Source organism: Cynara cardunculus (assembly GCF_001531365.2).
Source record: "Cynara cardunculus var. scolymus isolate 2C chromosome LG 13, CcrdV1, whole genome shotgun sequence".
Lineage (NCBI taxonomy): Eukaryota > Viridiplantae > Streptophyta > Magnoliopsida > Asterales > Asteraceae > Cynara > Cynara cardunculus.
This window is the reverse complement of record NC_037540.1, coordinates 17396541-17411092: the sequence shown is the minus strand read 5'-3', so window position 1 is coordinate 17411092 and position 14552 is coordinate 17396541. Positions and strand designations below refer to the sequence as shown.

The window sequence follows — 14552 nt, the reverse complement described above, 5'->3', positions numbered from 1 at the left end:
GTTTATTGGGTCTTAATGAACTTTATTTGGTTTATTAGGCCTTAATTCATTTTAGTAGGCTTTATTAGGTTTTATTGGGGCTTAATTCATTTTATTGGGCCTTAATGGGTTTTATGAGGGCTTTATTCGGTTTTATTGGGTTCTAATTCATTTTATTAGGCTTTGTTCATTTTATTGGGCCTTAATGGGCTTTATTCGATTTTATTGGACGTTAATCCATTTTATTGGGCTTTATTCAGTTTTACTAAGCCTTAATGAGCCTTATTGGGCTTTTTTGGTTTTATTGGATCTTAATGGGCTTTATTCATTTTTATTGGGTCTTAATCCATTTATTGGGCTTTATTCAATTTTATTGGGCCTTAATGGGCTTTATTAGGCCTTAATCCATTTTATTGGGTTTTATTCAGTTTTATTGGGACTTAATGGGCCTTAACTGTTCAGGTTTAAAGATGTCTATGTTAGCCGGGAGATGACGACTATATTTAGGCCTTCCTTTGTTGGTCCGTGGCATAGATGAAAGGAAGTCCCTCTGGAAGCCCGCAACTTGATGTTCCAGTGGTTTCGGGTTGGTGTACCCTTTTAATGTAGCTATACATATAAGGTTATTGTTTTTTACATTGATATAAATATTGTGCATGTAGGCTATGTTCCATTGGGAACCGGAGCTGGATGACATGGTTCGTGATTTATAGACCAAAGCCATGCATAATAGGTACTCAGATTGGAGCGCTGCTCGTGACTAGGCCTCGGCACATGCCTATTCCGGTGCTCAACAGTGGGACGGTGAGGACTTCTCATGGATTATATTACACCTATATTGATCCCAGAGAGGTCTTGGATTCAAATGATTGACCAGGTATTTATCTCTATTGTGAGATTTGTGAACTACCATATGTTTTATACCGACTTATATATGTGTTCTGCTTTTTAAAGGTTTGGGATACTGAGTCTTGAAAAAGAAAATCCATTATGAATAAGGCCAATTTGAACACACAATTTGAAGGGGTGTCGTCTAGGCCCACCAGGGGATCGATCAGTACTGCACAACATCGAGACATGATGGTGAGTATATAATTTTTTTAATATGTAGTTAGTTCTCTATGTTCACTAACAATTTAACCTAATTGTCTAAGGTAGACATAGGTAATGGGTCGTGAACCGATTACTACTAAGGTGTTTGAGCATACTCACTGCACGAATCGAAAGTTCAATCCAGGTTTATCCAGCCAACCTACTGATCCTCCTCAGTTCATTTACCCCAAATCTGCTAGGTATCATGTAAGTTTTCTAAAACCATTTCTTTGGTTTATAATATGTTTGGTAGGTTTAAAATAATATATCCTAATAACCAGAGTGATGCTATTAGTTTGGGTTGTCATTATTGGGCAAACGTTAAGCTAAGTAGATAGGTTAAGAATGTGACTACCATTGGTAATTAGAATACTTTAACTGTTAAAAATAGGCATTGGATATGTTTGTTTTACAGCCGGTTATGCTGCTGAAATTTCTATATATATAACCTCACCCGTTTTTATTTTGGTGAACCATAGGAGCGATTTCAATCGCTTAGGGATGAGCAACAGTATATTACCGACACCCCTCCCCCTGATGAGGCATCTCTTTGGGAGTAGAGTGTTAGAGAACGGAAGAAGGGCCGTCTTTTTGGTTTTGAAACCTCCTAGGATCCCTCATATGCTGTAACCGATAGATGTTGCAGTAGCACCGGGAGATCATATGATATCGGATCAATAGCGGAGATATGTTGGTTATATTTTTATATATTTTCTCATTACTTTCATTACGAACAAATTACTAATTTTGTCGAATATTGAATATTTACAGGTAGCGGAGCCGAGAGAGAAGTTGGCAACGGTAGAAGAGGAGGCACGGCTGTGGAAAGAATGCCATCAAGCCGAGATGGAAGCCGAAGTATAAAAGTAGGACAAATTTGGAGGCCGAACAGGCCAGACAAACTGCCCAGTTAGCCAAACAAATCGCGTCATCGGAGCATTTTGCTGCATTTATTTGGCAGTCAGGATACGTTTTCCCTCCTCCCCCACCTCCCCCACCTTCTGGTAGTTAGATTGTATGAATTGGATATTTTAAATTGTATGAATTGGTTAATTTTTGATTTGTTGACAGTTTTAGTTTGTTATTTTGTGGCCAGGTTTTGTATAAATAAATATAGGAATTATGTAATTATAAATTATTTAATTTTAAATTATTAAAAATTAGTGACAGATTAGAGACGGATTTAGTTTCGGGTCTTTCGTTGAACCGTCGCTAAAAGTCCCTCACTAATCCGTCGCTAAAGGTATATGTCGCTGAAAGAATCCATCGATAATCCGTCGCTAAAAGAATTTGTCACTAATTCCTCGCTGAAAGGTTTCTCTTGCTAATCCGTCGTTGAAAGATGTCAGTCGCTAATCCGTCGTTGAAACATTTTCGTCGCAAATCCGTCGCAATATTATCCGTCGCTAAAAATCCATCGCTGGTAACATTACCTATGAGCTTTTGACAGACGAACGATCAGCGACGAATTATGCTTTTAGCGACGGATCTGCGAGGGAATTTTCCGTCGCTGATACTTCTCATTTTTGTAGTGAGAAAATGATTCAGGTAAAAATCTATCAATAACAATATTGTTATATATCAAATTAAAAAGAACAAAATACTTAATTTTATATAATTTATTTAAATTAAAAAAGTAATTATACTTAAAATAAGATGTTTATCGTGTATTTAATTATGTTTATCTGTTAGTTATATAATTCAAGACGAAGTATCATGTGAGAATAAGAGTTAAGATAAGAAGCGTAAATAGAGATCTGGACCCTTAATCACTTTTAATCTCACTTCTACTTTATGAACAACGCTTATCATGAGAATTGATCAAGTGCATCTGGATGCACCAAATTAATGTTGATTTTCAGTTACGATGAGGATCTCTTCTTATTATAACTTCCATTCACTCAGGAAACCCAACCCGTAAATCTTTAAAAAATATATCACTAATATATAATCTTGAATTTTGTATATAGAACTTAATTAGTGATATCTATATTACCTTATAAATCAGATTTAGAAAAAATCTTAAAAACAACCTTAAATGCATAAGTTACTACCTTTTAATGCATACGGTCTTAAAGTCTTAAAAATAACCTTAAATACATAAAGATACAACTTCTTTATGCATAAAGTCTTAAAAGACTTAAAAAGGTTGATGTACAAGCTGTTAATGAACTCAAAGTTTAGATTTCCAATACCAAATATTTTTTTACGAGTTCATCTGCCCAAGAACCGCCCCTCCCGACTACGTTTTCCTTGTGACAATTCATAAATTCATCTTCCCAAGATGGCCATTCAAGCACCCCAATATGATGATTTCATGACTCTACATCGGTTAGGGTTCTCTTGTATTTTTGCTTTCTTCTCCTAATTCGATTCCATCCCTCCTCTCATCCGGTTAGAATTCTCTTCGAAGTAACTACTTGTTTCTTATAATCTAGCTTTATCAGCTACAATCCCTTCTCTCTATCCCTGGCGAAAAGGGACGGTGAGTCTTCAAATCTTCAACGAAACCTTTATATATGTTGCTTCTTCAAATCGTTACTCCTTACTTTTACTTATCAAAATCGACAATGGTACCGGTTCCAATCTCAACATCTCTCAGCGTCAATTGAAAACTCTCATATTTCATTCTCTGTATCTCTAGCAAAATGGCAACGAATTCGACAATGAGTCTTCACATCTTGAATGAAATCTCTTCTTTAAATTGTTACTTCTTACTCACTTATCGAAATCGACAGTGGTAGTTTAGGTTACTTCTTACTGTTACTTATCCAAGTCAATGGATGTTGTTCGTTTTCTGGTAGTTCATGTTGTGTTTTTTTTTCCCGATTACGTGTTTTTGTTCTATTTCTCGAAAATTACTGTTTTTAAACTTTGTTTGCAATTCATTGTTGTTGGGTTTACTGTATTTTACCTTATTGATTCCGTTTTCGTTGTATTTTCTAGGATGTTCGTTTTCTTTTGATTTTGGTATTCCGTTCAGTATTGGATCGAAGAGAAGGGGATTTTCTTTGTCTCTATTGATCTCTTAGTAATAGGATTTGTGAGTTTGCAATCGACAAGAATAAGGGGGATTTTCCTTGTCTAAATTGGAAAAGAGGGGAAAGGGATTTGAGGTCCCAGAATTAGGTAATTGGTATTTCCCTTTTAGCATAAAAATGCTTATTAATAGCAATTGAAACTACAAACTATAATTGATATAAAAAAATCTGATAGATTACTACTTGGTATATGTAGCAATTAAGTTTTAAAATCATCCATATTTAGTTATGCATATTACTTTCTTGTTGGAATGAATTTATGTTTAATTAAAACTAATTGTGATATTTAAGTGTGTTTCAAAACCATGCTTTATCATATTTAGTGTTTCTGCATATAATGTTATCTAGAAGAACCAGAAAGGAAGGTATATATATTGTCTTTATCTATTCAAGATTATGTGATATTTGTTTCTCAAAATGATTAAAATAAGTTGTGTGTGTGTCATTAATGACTCAAGGCTTAATGACTTGATTGTTCTTGCTAACATCTTTTAACTTCTTGTGATTTTTGTATGTTGAATGCTTGCAATGAGAGAAGAATGAAAATACATTGAAGAAAAGCTGGTTGTTAAAATAATGTTTTCTATAAAGTGATACGGGAATATGCAAAAATTTACTCTTACTAGAACTGGATTTTCTGATGCATGTGGACAGCTTAAGTTTGACGTTTAGTTTAAAGAAGTATCAGACTACATACACCCTTGTGATGACCTTAGTATGTATATTCTTCTTCCCTTATTTTAGGTTGATAAGCTTGGCAAGGATTCTCTTGTGAACTAAGACAAGATGTCTTCAAAATAGTTGGCAGGTGATTTGACTTCCTTGCAAATTTGGTAAGCTTATTTATTTTATTAAAAATGAAATCTTTTTGGTTAACTCTTTTCTTACATGTGATGAAGTTTCTGACATTTTTGTAGTTTATCAACATTCGGTATCATGGAGATAGGTTTTGTTGTTTATTATTGTTAACTTCTTTTGAACATACCCCCTTACATTTTCTTCAAACATACACACTTTACATGAACCCTCTAGGATCGAGAATAAGAGGATTGCAACAATCACTATAAATCTTTAGTGCTTGTATTGGTTATAGCAATGCAACTTGAACTATCGAGTATAGTCATTTAATATCAAAAGATCTTTTCAATCATTTAGATGGTGATTTTACGTCTAGGTCCTTTAGTTTTGGTAGTGGTTCTGCTGTTTCTGTTTATGCATACTTCTTAATTTAGAACAAACCTTGTTTTACAACAATTTTTCTATTCAAATAGGAGCTTGCAATTTGTTTCTTTGTTTACAGTTTGCTTTGTTTCCACCTTGGCTTCCCATAACCAAGTTAATAACAATAATGATCAGAAGGGTCAATTGTCCAAATATAGATGATGAGAAATAACAACATTTTATTAAGTACCTTATTAGATAGCAATTGGCCAAAGTTATTTCTGCATTCCATTCTCATTTCCATTATTTATTTCTGCTTACCTAAATTGTTTTGTGTTATTACTATTTTGTGTTCTCATGTTCCCACCAGGTGTTTGACACACTGTGTTTGAAAGGGACCATCACTTAAGAAGAGGACTTACAGTTTCACTTTCCAGGTAATATCGGTTCATCTCTTCTTTGTTGATTCAATCGTCTTAAGATCTTTTCTTTTACATTACTTTGTTTCGTTTCCTATAGCAAACAAATAGAGTTAGTTTTCTCTTTAGTTTGTTCTATCGACAAATATTATTTTAGACCAGAAGGTTCTTGACACCCAAACCGATAAAATTGGTCTATATATCAACAAAGTGAAGACAATGGTTTTCTGGCTGCTAAAACAACCTATTTGCAAACTGCAGATGCTAAGAACGTTTTAATGGCAATTAGGTTCCAATTTTTACCAACTGTCCTCTTTAATTGCCTTGTATTACCATAGTATATGCATTTAATTGCAAAAAACCAATAATATTTGGGAGTGCTAGAGAAAAGGATTTACTTTCTTACAAACTAAGAACCTTTCCTCTTTACAACCATTCAACAGTCATATATGAATTTTGGTGGTATTCTAGATAATTTCGTTTGTGTCTACATAGTTCAAAAAACAATTTAAAGAAATTCATTCACTATATACGAAGCATATTTATTTAACAAATGCGTCAATCATCTCGGAACTTATTTGAGTCCCTAGACAGGGAGGTATAGAAGAAAGATGCAGGGGATATGATAAGTAATAATATTAGAGTTGTTCCGGGTAGGGGTGGCAATTAGTTAGGTTGAGTTGGATTCGAGTTCAACCCATTTATTAAACAGGTTGAAAACCCAACCCATTTAATTAAATGGGTTGAGATTTTTCAACCCAACATGTTACCTAAATGGGTTGATAACGGGTTGACCTATTTACGATTTTCTTAACCTAACCTGTTAAATAAATGAGTTGAACGAGGGTTGACCCATTTAATTTAAAATATCACTGAAATGGTATTGTTGACTAAACTTTAAGATTTGAATGTGTGTTCAATATTAATAATATTACTTAACGATGCATAAGAATTGAGTGTTAAAACAGAAAACTGACTATTAAGATTTGAGTGTGTGTTCGACAAGAGGCTGGGGACTAGAGACAGATGTCCGACAAAGACTCTGAGAGCCTGTTGAGTAACTAATGTTGGACGCCCGGACGGAGAGAAAACTGAGAGGGAGACAATTAGAAAAATTTTGGATGGAGAGAGAGCCAAGAGGAAGAAAAACGCTACACGAAGAGAGAGCCGAGATCGAGAGATCGAGAGGGCGAGAGGCGGACAACAGACTTGAAGAGTTGGATTGGACTTTGGAGGCGATAATGGAGTAATGGACTAAAGGGTTTCTTAGAGCTTCATGATGATTAAGAGTAATGGAGGCGATTGGAATTTGGACTTTCATCTCAAGACGGTAGGATTTTTATTTAAGAATAAAACAAAATTAAAAATTAGAATACTAGATATAATATTAAGAACAAAATATATAATATTTTAAACGGGTTGAAAACATGTTGTAAATGGGTTGAAAACAGGTCAAAAAATTAAACCCAACTCATTAATTTAAATAGGTTGGGCAGGTTGACTCATTTAATTAAATGGGTTGAAAATCTCAACCCAACTTGCTAATTCTGGATTGGGTTAGCGAGTTGGGTCGTTTTTTGCCACCCCTAGTTCCGGATAATATTATGAACTATAAATACCTTTTAATAATGCACAAACTTATAATGGAGAACTATTTTTGGGTCTGTGACAACAGCCATTACAGACATATCTAGACCATCTCGTGTTTCGTTCCACTACAACAAAAACTATAAACAAAATGTTAGTAAGCTAACACCCATGGAAAATGAAGCAAACTGTAATATCAAAGAGATAAAATCATGTATCCAATCATATATCATGAAGAACTATAAATGCATAACCCTCCAACCCACATGCACAACAAGAAATGTTAGTAATAAAAGCCATATCTGGCAAATTTCGACGAATATGCTCCTTAGAGATAGTATAGATTAAAAAATTATCAGTTTTAAAAACTCAACCAGATATAGTATTTAAATATCTAAAAGATATCTGTGTAAGGTCAGATTGCTTATACGATTTCATTGTGCATCTAACAGTGTTAGAAAGTGTTACTGCAACAAAACCAATGTGTAAACATTTAAAAAGAAAAGAAAGTCCACATTAATGGTTGACAAATAACAAATGGACCACATTCATAAACTTCCACATGAAAATTCAGCATATATTTAGAGTTATAAAAATGTTTTGAACTTCTAAGCCCACTCATGTATGCAACAAACCTCTTATGGTTCTCTATTTTGTCAATTTTAAAATAAATGTCAATAAATGTTTAGACCTTTCCTTGTGGTGATTGGCAAGTTTATAATTCTCTTAGCTAAATCTACTTATAGTAATAGTGTGATTGTTACATCAATGATTATGTCAATAGTCGATACCAACCAGCCTTGTATGCATCAAACTAATATTGTCATCAACTTCTATCTGATATTTATATACCTTTGAAACTTTCTTCTCCCTTTTCAATTAAATTACCATAAAGTCTTGCAGAAGCCAATTCAACCAACAACATAGACTTCGGTTTTGAAAATGAACAAATATGTGAATTTACATGGGAGTGTGCAAGAAAAAAACCACAACAAAGAGTATATAGAGAATTAGAAAACCAGCAGATTGATGCCTTCAATCAATTGTTTCAGAGAAATTAGTGTTCAAACCGTAAAACGGTGCAAAGTTTACAATTTTGGTCTTAAAGATGTTATCTGTGTCCCAATGTGGTTGTCCTAACTTTTGGATTTGATTAACTGTTTTGTAACACCAAACACTTTTGTAGATACCATATGTCACTCATGGTTTCCTTTTATCGTTTGTTCCTGATTTCTTTTTGGATTTGATTCTCACAGGTTTTAAGCAATCTAGGTTCATCCAGGTTCGGAAAGAGCTTTTTGATATCTTAAAATGAACTCCAAAAATTCCTTTTATGTCTTGAATGTACGCATGGCATGCTTACGTTTTACTTAAGATGTATCCTGACACATAATAGGAGTTATAAACTCAGTTATTTAGAGCACCTGATATTCCAATCTACAATCACCATAAAATAGCATATTGCAAGATTTCCACAAGAAGAATTATTTAGGTTGATATCCTTCTAAATTCTGTTTTGTATTTTCAAAGGTGAACACCAAACACTTAATGTTTTGTACATGGCTTCTAACATATCTTTTATATTTTTTGAAATCGGTTTTGTATTTTAAGGTTCTCATAGGTTCTATACTTAGAAGTTGCATGTTTTGTACATGGCATTCAATTCAAGTTGCATTTATAATTCACGAGTGGTTTGCAAAAGGAATATTAACCAATAGAACTTTATATCTGATCGATTAGATACCCAATGAAGTAGCTATTTTGAAATCAAAAGTTTCTTTTTCTCTTTTTGCATTTGTGTAGCGAAATGTTCTTGAAATAAAATGCATGCAACATATATAGTGATCATTTGTATGATATGTGTGTCTTTTCTCTTTTTGGTTCAACTATGCTTTGTTCGATTGTTTTTATCTGATCCATTGAAACGACAGATTGTTGCGTTTTTTGAATTTTTTGTATCGATTCAAGGTAATAGTTCTCTGTCTGTCTCATACCTCATGCTTCTTCTTCTCTCTCTCTCTCTCTGTTTTTTTTTTTTGTTTGATCGTTGTTAAAATTTAAAAGTATTTATTGTTAATCTGTCCATGGCTTAGCATCCTTCAAGAGTAGCAATTTAATGTGTATTATTGTTTTATGCACATGATGCCAAGTTATTCCATTGATTTTCTTTATGGGACACCATGAACCATTTAAATGATAATAGGTACCATTGGGGTGCACATAATACCAATGTTTTTTGCAATCTCATTTTGTTAAAGATCAAAAGGTCATTATGCCTTTTTCAATTTCTTATTTATAAATTGCTTTTGATTTTTAATATGAAGTCGTTAAGATGAAGTGAAAAAACATATTTGTTGAAGTGAAATATATATGTCTATAGTATAAGACATAGTATATATGGAAAAACAGAAGAAACCCATTATTGAGATAAAACTTTATCTTTCATTCACATAGGGAAATATGTATTTATAGTTATAATACTAATTTATTCTCTTTTTGTACTCATATTCTTACGTGCATTTATTTGAACTAGAAGGGTACTCGCGCAATGCAGCGAGATAAATCTCCATTTTAATGTTTAGTTTTTATTTTTCTCTATCGATATAATACGGTTTTATGTGGTTTTGAGAAAACGATAATGTTTTTATTTTTAAATTAAATATAAATTTGAAAATATCATAAAAATTTGAAAAAAATTAAAATAAATCGATATTAGTATCAAATTAACTATTTAATAATTATCGTTTTCTTGGTGTAACTTTTTTAATTCAATTTTTTATTATACATTAATTTAGATTTAATAACAAATTAATTTATTTTTGGTTTAATAATATAATTTTTTATAAAGATAATAATTAAACATTATGTTATAACTTAATGATTATCTAATTATAATTTACATTTTTTATATTTATAAAATAAATGTTTATCCTATATTTGATTATGTTTATCTACAGTTAGTTAAACGAATTTAAAAATAGAACTTTAATAGGTTGTACCTATGTAAAATTACTTGTAATATTGAATTTTAAGTAATATACATCAATAAACAATATTTCATACATAGAAAATAGTTTTAAATTTTTTTTATCAAATGCTTTATAATATAGTATAGATTTTATATCCGGTTATATTGCACAGATAAACGAATAGTTTAATATATGGAATGTTACTTTAAAAAATGAAGGCAAATTTATAGAGAAAAATAATTTAATTAAAATCGTAGGTAGATTTATATATGAGTTATTTGTTGTTTTGGATACCGCAGAAGATTTGATAAGCATTTTAATGGCGTGAAAACTCTCAAATTACTTGGATTCTTCCACAAGAAAAGAATGCCACCGAGACATACGCACCATCCTTATCTTTCTGGATTCTTCCAAGAATGCCTCCTTCCCCACTATTTATACCACCTACATCTCCTCTTCTTCATTCATCAACATCATAAACCATCAAGCATCAAATTCACCATGTCCATGTCAATGTCAATCTTCACTCCTTTTGATGCCTTGTGTTCTGAGTTCATCGCACGAAAGCTTCTCGTTTCCAATACCAACATCAAAACTCAAAAAGTTTCCGAGTGTATGAAGATAAAGGACAGCCATGATCATCCATCTCCATCGGCTGACATCAAGAAACCATCAAAACTGCAGATGAAGCCAAGATTCGCCCCAGAGTTTGATGGTGTTTATTGTTTTGAGACCATACTTCCATATTACTAGTGATTTCTCCTTTATTAATTTCATTGAAAATTGTCGATATATATACATAACCATTCGATTCTTTTTTAATCTTGTTTAGTTTCATGGTTTAATTATCACTGTTTATTCGTAATTCAATCTAGCAGCTGCGCATAATCCAAATGTGAAAACGATCATATGAATGATAAAGTTTCAAAGATTCTAATAAACCTTTTTATATTCTTTATATATATATAGATATAGATACAGAACGATAGAAAAAAAAACTCATCATCAGGGGCCTGCTTGCCTCCGTTAGGCTTTCGTCAACAGTCCACTGTCAATACTACAGGCCACCAGCGATTACTAGGAGGTTTTGCACCATCATATACGCCGCCGCCATATCTAAATTCGTTTTCGAAATTTTGCAATCTCCCAAGGGACCCCATATCTTCATGATGGAAGAATGTCACCTCACCTCACTGTCATCAAACATACCAAAATCTTGAATGTTAGACCATCTGAGTTCAAGAAAGTTCAAGAATTGAAGGAAGAACATAATCACCTGATTGAATGAAGGAACTTGAATAATAAAGATCAACACGCAGTGATTTCCGCTTTTTGGGACCGAAGGCCTTGAGCAAGAAAAGTGAGATCCATAATTCAATCAAGAAGCAATAACCAAAAAAGGATGGTTCAGATATAATGGAAAAAGCTTTGAGATCATATGTTGAATTTTGCAATACATACCTTTGTCACATAGTAATAAGATCCTTCAAGTTCCTATATGCAACGTGAAATTGTGTATTCTCCATCACTGCAGTAAAAAGGGAACTGTGAGAGCAACTGAGGATTAGAGTAAAAACATAAACAAATCAAACAAACCTAAAATATCCGAAAAAGAATATTGATCTTGCATCTGGAACCCAGATTGGAGTACAAATATTAACGGGATGAAGAAAAATAGAATTACCTTTCGGATGCAATGTATTACGCTCACTCCATAGTTGCCGCATGTATCATCCCATTTCAGACGAATACCCTGTTGAAATGTATGGTGAGTTACACGTGATTTGTTTTTAAAATGGTTGCATTTCCTATTTATAATTATCCACAAGCTTGATTGAAGTAGTTTCTCGAGATTTTTGATATGCTATATATACGTGAAAAATTCGATATTATTATAATATGTGTTTTGAGTATTTGTGTGTCAATGAGGATGTATTACGGTATGATTTTGTAAAAACGAGCATGCTTTGTGAGCTTGTCTAAGCCGTAAGTGCGGACATGCTGCGTGAGTTCGCCAGCTAATGCTGTGTGAGATAGACATCTCCCATGACATCGTTGCTTTGTGATATAGTCACCCACTATAATACCTTTATTTTGTGAAAAAATATTATTCTCATCAAGGCATGCTTAATTTATGAAGCTTAGTAAAAATTATTTATCGTAAAAGTTGTTGTTCACGAATGAAAACCGTGGGTTCACTGGGTTGAGGTTTACCCAAAACTCTTTTAAATTTTTTTCACTCAGGCGGCTGGCTATTAGAGCGGAAAGAAAATTTGGATAAAGAGAGATATAAGAATTAGCACAAAGAAGGATATGTGCAGATCAAGACGTTGTTATATAAAACAAAGTTATGTTCCTCAAGATTGTAATTTTAGATTGTGATATAAATTGTAAGATTAGACATTTTATTTTCGCTGCAATGTAATGTTTGATCTTGGGATACTAATTTTGTTATATTGAAATATTCGAAATATTTGGGATGTTACAATAAGGCTCTCTAAAGAGTCTTCTATCTACCGATATGAGATGAAAAATGAAGTTTCAACCTCACTAACATTTCCAACAAACCCATCATCCAGATTCCAGAACATGTCCCTCATCCGTTCAGGTGTGGCATTTTCACACTGTTTGTAGGCCGGTTTAACAAACCAACAAAAATAAAAATTCAATTGCTTGCAATTCAACAGGCGCCATTTAAAACTTCAGTTTAAAAAACCAACATGTACCACAATTTAAGTGGTGTTTGGAAGTGCTTATTTAAAACAACCTATGTTATTTTGTAAAGTGTTATTAACTTATGTGGTATTAAATCGGAGTTAAATAAAACAGGGTTAAAATTATAAACTGGTAATAAGCAGTTTTTCATAAGTCATGAAGGATTAACTTATCAAAAATAGCTTATTACCGGTTTGGTATCGGTATAAGCAGTTTTTCTTTCTTATCAAAACACCAACAAACAGCTTATCACCGGTGCCAGACTGAAATAAGTTAAAAAACAGCTTTTATAAGCAATCTCAGACACCCACTTAATATCATACAGAGTTTAATAATGAAAAGAACAATCAAACAGGCCCTGGATTGCTGAATAAATTGGCAGTTTAATGGGGTAGAAATCAGGAAGAATGTACCTCTGGATCTCTTTGCCATGGTTAATAGTGCATACCATGGTGGACCTCCATCTTTCCTTTCCAAGATGCCACAGATGTTTAAGATCTTCATCTGTAGGAACATGGTTCTCCTCTTTTTGAACAATTGATGAACTACACGAATGATGCAAGAATGTTAACTTCGTCATGCAAGATTTAGTCTAGTATGGGGCCGTTTGTCAAACGTTTACCGGGTAATCGCTTTCCAGTAAAAGTCATCGCTCTCATTTACTTTACGGGGTAATATTCCCGGCCATCAAAATAAATTGATGGTAAGGGTTTATAACTAGGTAGGTGCTTACCGTCTAAGAGTCATCACCTTCACTTATTGGTCGATCTTTCCCCACCTTTTTATCGGGAAAAACACTCTCGGGTTTTGTTTTTTTTTTTTTTTGTATTTACCAAGTGATATAGAGAGGCTAGCAAGAACAATCGAGGACGAGCTCAAATTTTCAAAAGGAAGAAAACAAAAGGTCCCGCGGCTTTCCTCACGACCTAAGTCGTCGGAAAAGTCATGCCAAACACTGGAATCTCAAACAAGGGAAACAAAAGGTCCTGCGACCTTTCCTGCTGCCAAGTTGCGGCCTTTCCCACTAGACTCACTCTTAGTCTTCTTGTGGGTCAGATTGGGTTACACTTTTGATTCGAAGGGATTGAGATTTTTTAAACCGTAAAGATTGGATTGGGTTATTAAAGTGTTTTCAACCCGGCCAATCCAACCCATTAACACCCAATTAAAGGTTATTTTGATTATTATTTAGCGTTAGTTACTATTATTATTGGTATTAATTATTAATTACTAAATATTTATTAGTAACTATTTTTGTCTCGTTGCTTATTTTTATGATAAAAATAATTACAATTGAAACAAAATACGACCTTTGTTGAATCATTATACGAATTGTAACATTATAATTTTGTTTATCATTATATTTATTTATTTATTAAGTTTTACTTACCAAATATCATTAGTTATCTATATCTATACTATATTATAAAGCATTTGGCTAAAACTCTTAAAAACTCTTAAAACTCTTAAACTCTTAAAAACTCTTAAACTCGTTCATCCCTATCCGATTTCATCCCATATATGAATTCGTCTAACTAACTGCAGATAAATACAATCAAATACAGGATAAACATCTCATTTTAAATATA

General features: G+C 33.0%; 1 long non-coding RNA gene across 2 annotated transcripts; it reads left to right on the top strand.

Annotated features, from left to right (window-relative positions):
• Window positions 1-3270: 3270 nt before the first annotated feature.
• On the top strand, window positions 3271-8776 carry LOC112525521. 2 transcript variants are annotated; one of them, XR_003070428.1, is made up of 5 exons: window positions 3279-3556; window positions 4018-4200; window positions 4857-4945; window positions 5644-5710; window positions 8536-8776. It is a non-coding gene; the product is annotated as an uncharacterized LOC112525521 (long non-coding RNA). The 2 variants fall into 2 exon arrangements; XR_003070427.1 differs by having other exon boundaries at window positions 3271-4200.
• Window positions 8777-14552: the final 5776 nt, after the last annotated feature.